We start from the raw sequence: 8,803 nt of genomic DNA, 5'->3' as shown, positions 1-8,803 counted from the left end.
AACAGATTTTTACTGATTAAAAATGTTTTAATTTAATCAACCGTGTTGTGTATTATTAGTTTTCTTCAGACTCGCTCAGTTAGAATCGAGATGCATTGGGCCTTCACCTGACGGCCAATAGGATAGCTTGTTGCACCTCGACAGCCAATAGGATTGCTGGTTGCACCTCGACAGCCAATAGGATTGCTGGTTGCACCTCGACAGCCAATAGGATTGCTTGTTGCACCTCGAAAGCCAATAGGATTGCTCGTTGAATCTCGACAGCCAATAGGATTGTTGGTTGCACCTCGTCAGCCAATAGGATTGTTGGTTGCACCTCGTCAGCCAATAGGATTGTTGGTTGCACCTCGTCAGCCAATAGGATTGTTGGTTGCATCTCGTCAGCCAATAGGATTGCTGTTTACACCTCAACAGCCAATAGGATTGCTGGTTGCACCTCGACAGCCAATAGGATTGCTGGTTGCACCTCGTCTGACGTTGGTTGAGCACCTTCTACTTCGCTCCAACCTTCTTCAGTATGTCAGTTATTTTCCTGCATATTGTCTGCTTAAAGAATCCCTTGTATCTGAGTAGAACCTTGTCAATATGGACAGTAGAGGGCCCCACATGTCTGCCAGTGATACACTATACATACATACAATCACCTTGTCAATATGGACAGTAGAGGGCCCCACATGTCTGTGAAATCAGTTTGCCAGTGATACACCATACATAAATACATACATACATACAATCACAATCATTGGTGCAGAAAATATGCTGAGGAAGGATAATGGTTCATTAGATGATTGGGTACATGACTTCCTCAGGAAGGATAATGGTCCATTAGATGATTGGGTACATGACTTCCTCAGGAAGGATAATGGTTCATTAGATGATTGGGTACATGACTTCCTCAGGAAGGATAATGGTTCATTAGATGATTGGGCACATGACTTCCTCAGGAAGGATAATGGTTCATTAGATGATTGGGCACATGACTTCCTCAGGAAGGATAATGGTTCATTAGATGATTGGGCACATGACTTCCTCAGGAAGGATAATGGTTCATTAGATGATTGGGCACATGACTTCCTCAGGAAGGATAATGGTTCATTAGATGATTGGGTACATGACTTCCTCAGGAAGGATAATGGTTCATTAGATGATTGGGCACATGACTTCCTCAGGAAGGATAATGGTTCATTAGATGATTGGGCACATGACTTCCTCAGGAAGGATAATGGTTCATTAGATGATTGGGCACATGACTTCCTCAGGAAGGATAATGGTTCATTAGATGATTGGGCACATGACTTCCTCAGGAAGGATAATGGTTCATTAGATGATTGGGCACATGACTTCCTCAGGAAGGATAATGGTTCATTAGATGATTGGGCACATGACTTCCTCAGGAAGGATAATGGTTCATTAGATGATTGGGCACATGACTTCCTCAGGAAGGATAATGGTTCATTAGATGATTGGGCACATGACTTCCTCAGGGTGGATAATGGTTCATTAGATGATTGGGCACATGACTTCCTCAGGAAGGATAATGGTTCATTAGATGATTGGGCACATGACTTCCTCAGGAAGGATAATGGTTCATTAGATGATTGGGCACATGACTTCCTCAGGAAGGATAATGGTTCATTAGATGATTGGGCACATGACTTCCTCAGGAAGGATAATGGTTCATTAGATGATTGGGCACATGACTTCCTCAGGAAGGATAATGGTTCATTAGATGATTGGGCACATGACTTCCTCAGGAAGGATAATGGTTCATTAGATGATTGGGCACATGACTTCCTCAGGAAGGATAATGGTTCATTAGATGATTGGGTACATGACTTCCTGAGAGGTGGATAATGGTTCATTAGATGATTGGGCACATGACTTCCTCAGGAAGGATAATGGTTCATTAGATGATTGGGCACATGACTTCCTCAGGAAGGATAATGGTTCATTAGATGATTGGGCACATGACTTCCTCAGGAAGGATAATGGTTCATTAGATGATTGGGCACATGACTTCCTCAGGAAGGATAATGGTTCATTAGATGATTGGGCACATGACTTCCTCAGGAAGGATAATGGTTCATTAGATGATTGGGCACATGACTTCCTCAGGAAGGATAATGGTTCATTAGATGATTGGGCACATGACTTCCTCAGGAAGGATAATGGTTCATTAGATGATTGGGCACATGACTTCCTGAGGGTGGATAATGGTTCATTAGATGATTGGGCACATGACTTCCTGAGGGTGGATAATGGTTCATTAGATGATTGGGCACATGACTTCCTGAGGGTGGATAATGGTTCATTAGATGATTGGGCACATGACTTCCTCAGGAAGGATAATGGTTCATTAGATGATTGGGCACATGACTTCCTCAGGAAGGATAATGGTTCATTAGATGATTGGGCACATGACTTCCTCAGGAAGGATAATGGTTCATTAGATGATTGGGCACATGACTTCCTCAGGAAGGATAATGGTTCATTAGATGATTGGGCACATGACTTCCTGAGGGTGGATAATGGTTCATTAGATGATTGGGCACATGACTTCCTCAGGAAGGATAATGGTTCATTAGATGATTGGGCACATGACTTCCTGAGGGTGGATAATGGTTCATTAGATGATTGGGCACATGACTTCCTCAGGAAGGATAATGGTTCATTAGATGATTGGGCACATGACTTCCTGAGGGTGGATAATGGTTCATTAGATGATTGGGCACATGACTTCCTGAGGGTGGATAATGGTTCATTAGATGATTGGGCACATGACTTCCTGAGGGTGGATAATGGTTCATTAGATGATTGGGCACATGACTTCCTCAGGAAGGATAATGGTTCATTAGATGATTGGGCACATGACTTCCTCAGGAAGGATAATGGTTCATTAGATGATTGGGCACATGACTTCCTCAGGAAGGATAATGGTTCATTAGATGATTGGGCACATGACTTCCTCAGGGTGGATAATGGTTCATTAGATGATTGGGCACATGACTTCCTCAGGAAGGATAATGGTTCATTAGATGATTGGGCACATGACTTCCTGAGGGTGGATAATGGTTCATTAGATGATTGGGCACATGACTTCCTCAGGAAGGATAATGGTTCATTAGATGATTGGGTACATGACTTCCTCAGGGTGGATAATGGTTCATTAGATGATTGGGCACATGACTTCCTCAGGAAGGATAATGGTTCATTAGATGATTGGGTACATGACTTCCTCAGGGTGGATAATGGTTCATTAGATGATTGGGCACATGACTTCCTCAGGAAGGATAATGGTTCATTAGATGATTGGGCACATGACTTCCTCAGGAAGGATAATGGTTCATTAGATGATTGGGCACATGACTTCCTCAGGAAGGATAATGGTTCATTAGATGATTGGGCACATGACTTCCTGAGGGTGGATAATCAGGAAGGATAATGGTTCATTAGATGATTGGGACTTCCTGAGAGGTGGATAATGGTTCATTAGATGATTGGGCACATGACTTCCTCAGGAAGGATAATGGTTCATTAGATGATTGGGCACATGACTTCCTCAGGAAGGATAATGGTTCATTAGATGATTGGGCACATGACTTCCTCAGGAAGGATAATGGTTCATTAGATGATTGGGCACATGACTTCCTCAGGAAGGATAATGGTTCATTAGATGATTGGGCACATGACTTCCTCAGGAAGGATAATGGTTCATTAGATGATTGGGTACATGACTTCCTGAGGGTGGATAATGGTTCATTAGATGATTGGGCACATGACTTCCTCAGGAAGGATAATGGTTCATTAGATGATTGGGCACATGACTTCCTCAGGAAGGATAATGGTTCATTAGATGATTGGGCACATGACTTCCTGAGGGTGGATAATGGTTCATTAGATGATTGGGCACATGACTTCCTCAGGGTGGATAATGGTTCATTAGATGATTGGGTACATGACTTCCTCAGGAAGGATAATGGTTCATTAGATGATTGGGCACATGACTTCCTGAGGGTGGATAATGGTTCATTAGATGATTGGGCACATGACTTCCTCAGGAAGGATAATGGTTCATTAGATGATTGGGCACATGACTTCCTCAGGAAGGATAATGGTTCATTAGATGATTGGGCACATGACTTCCTCAGGAAGGATAATGGTTCATTAGATGATTGGGCACATGACTTCCTCAGGGTGGATAATGGTTCATTAGATGATTGGGCACATGACTTCCTCAGGAAGGATAATGGTTCATTAGATGATTGGGCACATGACTTCCTGAGGGTGGATAATGGTTCATTAGATGATTGGGTACATGACTTCCTCAGGAAGGATAATGGTTCATTAGATGATTGGGTACATGACTTCCTCAGGGTGGATAATGGTTCATTAGATGATTGGGTACATGACTTCCTCAGGAAGGATAATGGTTCATTAGATGATTGGGTACATGACTTCCTCAGGGTGGATAATGGTTCATTAGATGATTGGGCACATGACATCAGGAAGGATGGTTCATTAGATGATTCATGACTTCCTCAGGAAGGATAATGGTTCATTAGATGATTGGGCACATGACTTCCTCAGGAAGGATAATGGTTCATTAGATGATTGGGCACATGACTTCCTCAGGGTGGATGATGGTTCATTAGATGATTGGGCACATGACTTCCTCAGGAAGGATAATGGTTCATTAGATGATTGGGCACATGACTTCCTGAGGGTGGATAATGGTTCATTAGATGATTGGGCACATGACTTCCTCAGGAAGGATAATGGTTCATTAGATGATTGGGCACATGACTTCCTCAGGAAGGATAATGGTTCATTAGATGATTGGGCACATGACTTCCTCAGGAAAGGATTAGATGATTGCACATGACTTCTCAGGAAGGATAATGGTTCATTAGATGATTGGGCACATGACTTCCTCAGGGTGGATAATGGTTCATTAGATGATTGGGCACATGACTTCCTCAGGAAGGATAATGGTTCATTAGATGATTGGGTACATGACTTCCTCAGGAAGGATAATGGTTCATTAGATGATTGGGTACATGACTTCCTCAGGAAGGATAATGGTTCATTAGATGATTGGGCACATGACTTCCTGAGGGTGGATAATGGTTCATTAGATGATTGGGCACATGACTTCCTCAGGAAGGATAATGGTTCATTAGATGATTGGGTACATGACTTCCTCAGGAAGGATAATGGTTCATTAGATGATTGGGTACATGACTTCCTCAGGGTGAAGGATAATGGTTCATTAGATGATTGGGTACATGACTTCCTCAGGAAGGATAATGGTTCATTAGATGATTGGGTACATGACTTCCTCAGGTGGATAATGGTTCATTAGATGATTGGGCACATGACTTCCTCAGGAAGGATAATGGTTCATTAGATGATTGGGCACATGACTTTGGATAATGGTTCATTAGATGATTGGGCACATGACTTCCTGAGAGGTGGCTGGATTCTCATGACCTGGCGTGTCTCTGTGTGTTGGGTGGGTGGTCTGAGCATTATCAGCGTAACCTGGTTCTGCACCCTGAGAACACATGCTGCTCATTTCAGCCCAGAGAAGGTTTCACTTCTTCAGTCCGTTAGCTCTTCTCTCGTCATCTGATAACACTGAGATAAACATCCTCATGACCTGATGTCCTCTTCTTAAGTCCGTTGGGCTCTTCTCTCTCATCTGTAACACTGAGATAAACATCCCAATGGTTCATTAGATGATTGGGCCATACCTGGTGGTTCTTCTTCAGTCCGTTAGCTCTTCTCTCTCATCTGTAACACTGAGATAAACATCCCAATGGTTCATTAGATGCTGTACCTGGTCCTCTTCTTCAGTCCGTTAGCTCTTCTCTCGTCATCTGTAACACTGAGATAAACATCCCAATGGTTCATTAGCTGATTACCTGCTCCCCTTCTTCAGTGATTGGGCTCTTCTCTCGTCATCTGTAACACTGAGATAAACTTCCCAATGGTTCATTAGATGATTGTACCTGCTCCCCTTCTTCAGTCCGTTAGCTCTTCTCTGGTCATCTGTAACACTGAGATAAACATCATTAGATGATTGGGCACATGACTTCTGAGCAGCCCAAGGTTCGCTGTACCTGGTCCACTTCTTCAGTCCGTTAGCTCTTCTCTCGTCATCTGTAACACTGAGATAAACATCCCAATGGTTCGCTGTACCTGCTCCCCTTCTTCAGTCCGTTAGCTCTTCTCTCGTCATCTGTAACACTGAGATAAACATCCCAATGGTTCGCCATACCTGGTCCTCTTCTTCAGTCCGTTAGCTCTTCTCTCTCATCTGTAACACTGAGATAAACATCCCAATGGTTCGCCATACCTGGTCCTCTTCTTCAGTCCGTTAGCTCTTCTCTCTCATCTGTAACACTGAGATAAACATCCCAATGGTTCGCTGTACCTGGTCCTCTTCTTCAGTCCGTTAGCTCTTCTCTCGTCATCTGTAACACTGAGATAAACATCCCAATGGTTCGCTGTACCTGCTCCCCTTCTTCAGTCCGTTAGCTCTTCTCTCGTCATCTGTAACACTGAGATAAACATCCCAATGGTTCGCTGTACCTGGTCCACTTCTTCAGTCCGTTAGCTCTTCTCTCGTCATCTGTAACACTGAGATAAACATCCCAATGGTTCGCTGTACCTGGTCCACTTCTTCAGTCCGTTAGCTCTTCTCTCGTCATCTGTAACACTGAGATAAACATCCCAATGGTTGCTGTACCTGCTCCCCTTCTTCAGTCCAGCTCTTCTCTCGTCATCTGTAACACTGAGATAAACATCCCAATGGTTCGCTGTACCTGGTCCACTTCTTCAGTCCGTTAGCTCTTCTCTGTCATCTGTAACACTGAGATAAACATCCCAATGGTTCTGTACCTGGTCCACTTCTTCAGTCCGTTAGCTCTTCTCTCGTCATCTGTAACACTGAGATAAACATCCCAAGGTTGCTGTACCTGGTCCACTTCTTCAGTCCGAGCTCTTCTCTCGTCATCTGTAACACTGAGATAAACATCCCAAGCTGTCACCTGTGGATGTTAGGGTCATCTGTAACACTGAGATAAACATCCCAATGGGCTGTACCTGGTCCTCTTCTTCAGTCCATGGTTCAATTAAAGTGTAAAAAAAAACTACAAGATGAGGAAAAGGCTGCTGATTGTCCCCTTCAACTCCATCCATCTCAGTAACTATGGTGGACTCACTGGGGCTGATCCACACATACCTGGCTGATTGGGAGGTGTGGTGGTTCTCAGCTGGTGGATGGGGCAGACATACATACCTGGCTGATTGGGAGGTGTGGTGGTTCTCAGCTGGTGGATGGGGCAGACATACATACCTGGGTGATTGGGAGGCTCTGGTCTAAAGTAGTGGACTATAGCAGGAATAGGGTGCTATTTTAGATCAAATCTAATGTTATTTGTCACATGCTTCTTAAACAACAGGTGTAGATTGAACAGTGAAATAACTTGGATCTATACACAGTGCGTAACGACAACTTGGCTCTATACACAATGAGTAACGATGAGTAACGATAACTTGGCTCTATACACAGTGCGTAACGACAACTTGGCTCTATACACAATGAGTAACGATGAGTAACGATAACAGTGCGTGGCTCTATACACCATGAGTAACGATAACTTGGCTCCATACACAATGAGTAACGACAACTTGGCTCTATACACAATGAGTAACGACAACTTGGCTCTATACACAATGAATAACGACAACTTGGCTCCATACACAATGAGTAACGATAACTTGGCTCTATACACAATGAGTAACGACAACTTGGCTCCATACACAATGAGTAACGATGAGTAACGATAACTTGGCTCTATACACAGTGCGTAACGACAACTTGGCTCCATACACAATGAGTAACGATGAGTAACGATAACTTGGCTCTCTATACACCATGAGTAACACAATAACTTGGCTCCATACACAATGAGTAACGATAACCTGGCTCTATACACAATGAGGTACGATAACTTGGCTCTATACACAATGAGTAACGATAACTTGGCTCTATACACACTGAGTAATGATAACTTGGCTCTATACACAATGCGTAACGAATGATAACTTGGCTCTATACACAATGAGGAATGATAACTTGGCTCTATACACAATAAGGAACGATAATTTGGCTCTATACACACTGAGTAATGATAACTTGGCTCTATACACACTGAGTAACGATAACTTGGCTCTATACACACTGAGTAACGATAACTTGGCTCTATACACACTGAGTAATGATAACTTGGCTCTATACACAATGAGTAACGATAACTTGGTTCTATACACTGAGTAACGATAACTTGAATAGCTGTTTGGTAGGAGACGGCAGTAGATAGCAGGATAGGCTGTATGGTAGGAGACAGGACAGTAGATAACAGGATAGGCTGTTTGGTAGGAGACAGGACAGTAGATAACAGGATAGGCTGTTTGGTAGGAGACAGGACAGTAGATAACAGGATAGGCTGTTTGGTAGGAGACAGGACAGTAGATAACAGGATAGGCTGTTTGGTAGGAGACAGGACAGTAGATAACAGGATAGGCTGTTTGGTAGGAGACAGGACAGTAGATAGCAGGACAGGCTGTTTGGTAGGAGACAGGACAGTAGATAACAGGATAGGCTGTTTGGTAGGAGACAGGACAGTAGATAACAGGATAGGCTGTTTGGTAGGAGACAGGACAGTAGATAACAGGATAGGCTGTTTGGTAGGAGACAGGACAGTAGATAACAGGATAGGCTGTTTGGTAGGAGACA

This window comes from Oncorhynchus nerka, linkage group LG15, assembly GCF_034236695.1.
Source record: "Oncorhynchus nerka isolate Pitt River linkage group LG15, Oner_Uvic_2.0, whole genome shotgun sequence".
Lineage (NCBI taxonomy): Eukaryota > Metazoa > Chordata > Actinopteri > Salmoniformes > Salmonidae > Oncorhynchus > Oncorhynchus nerka.
The sequence above is the reverse complement of the archived record's forward strand: the minus strand, read 5'-3'. Positions refer to the sequence as shown.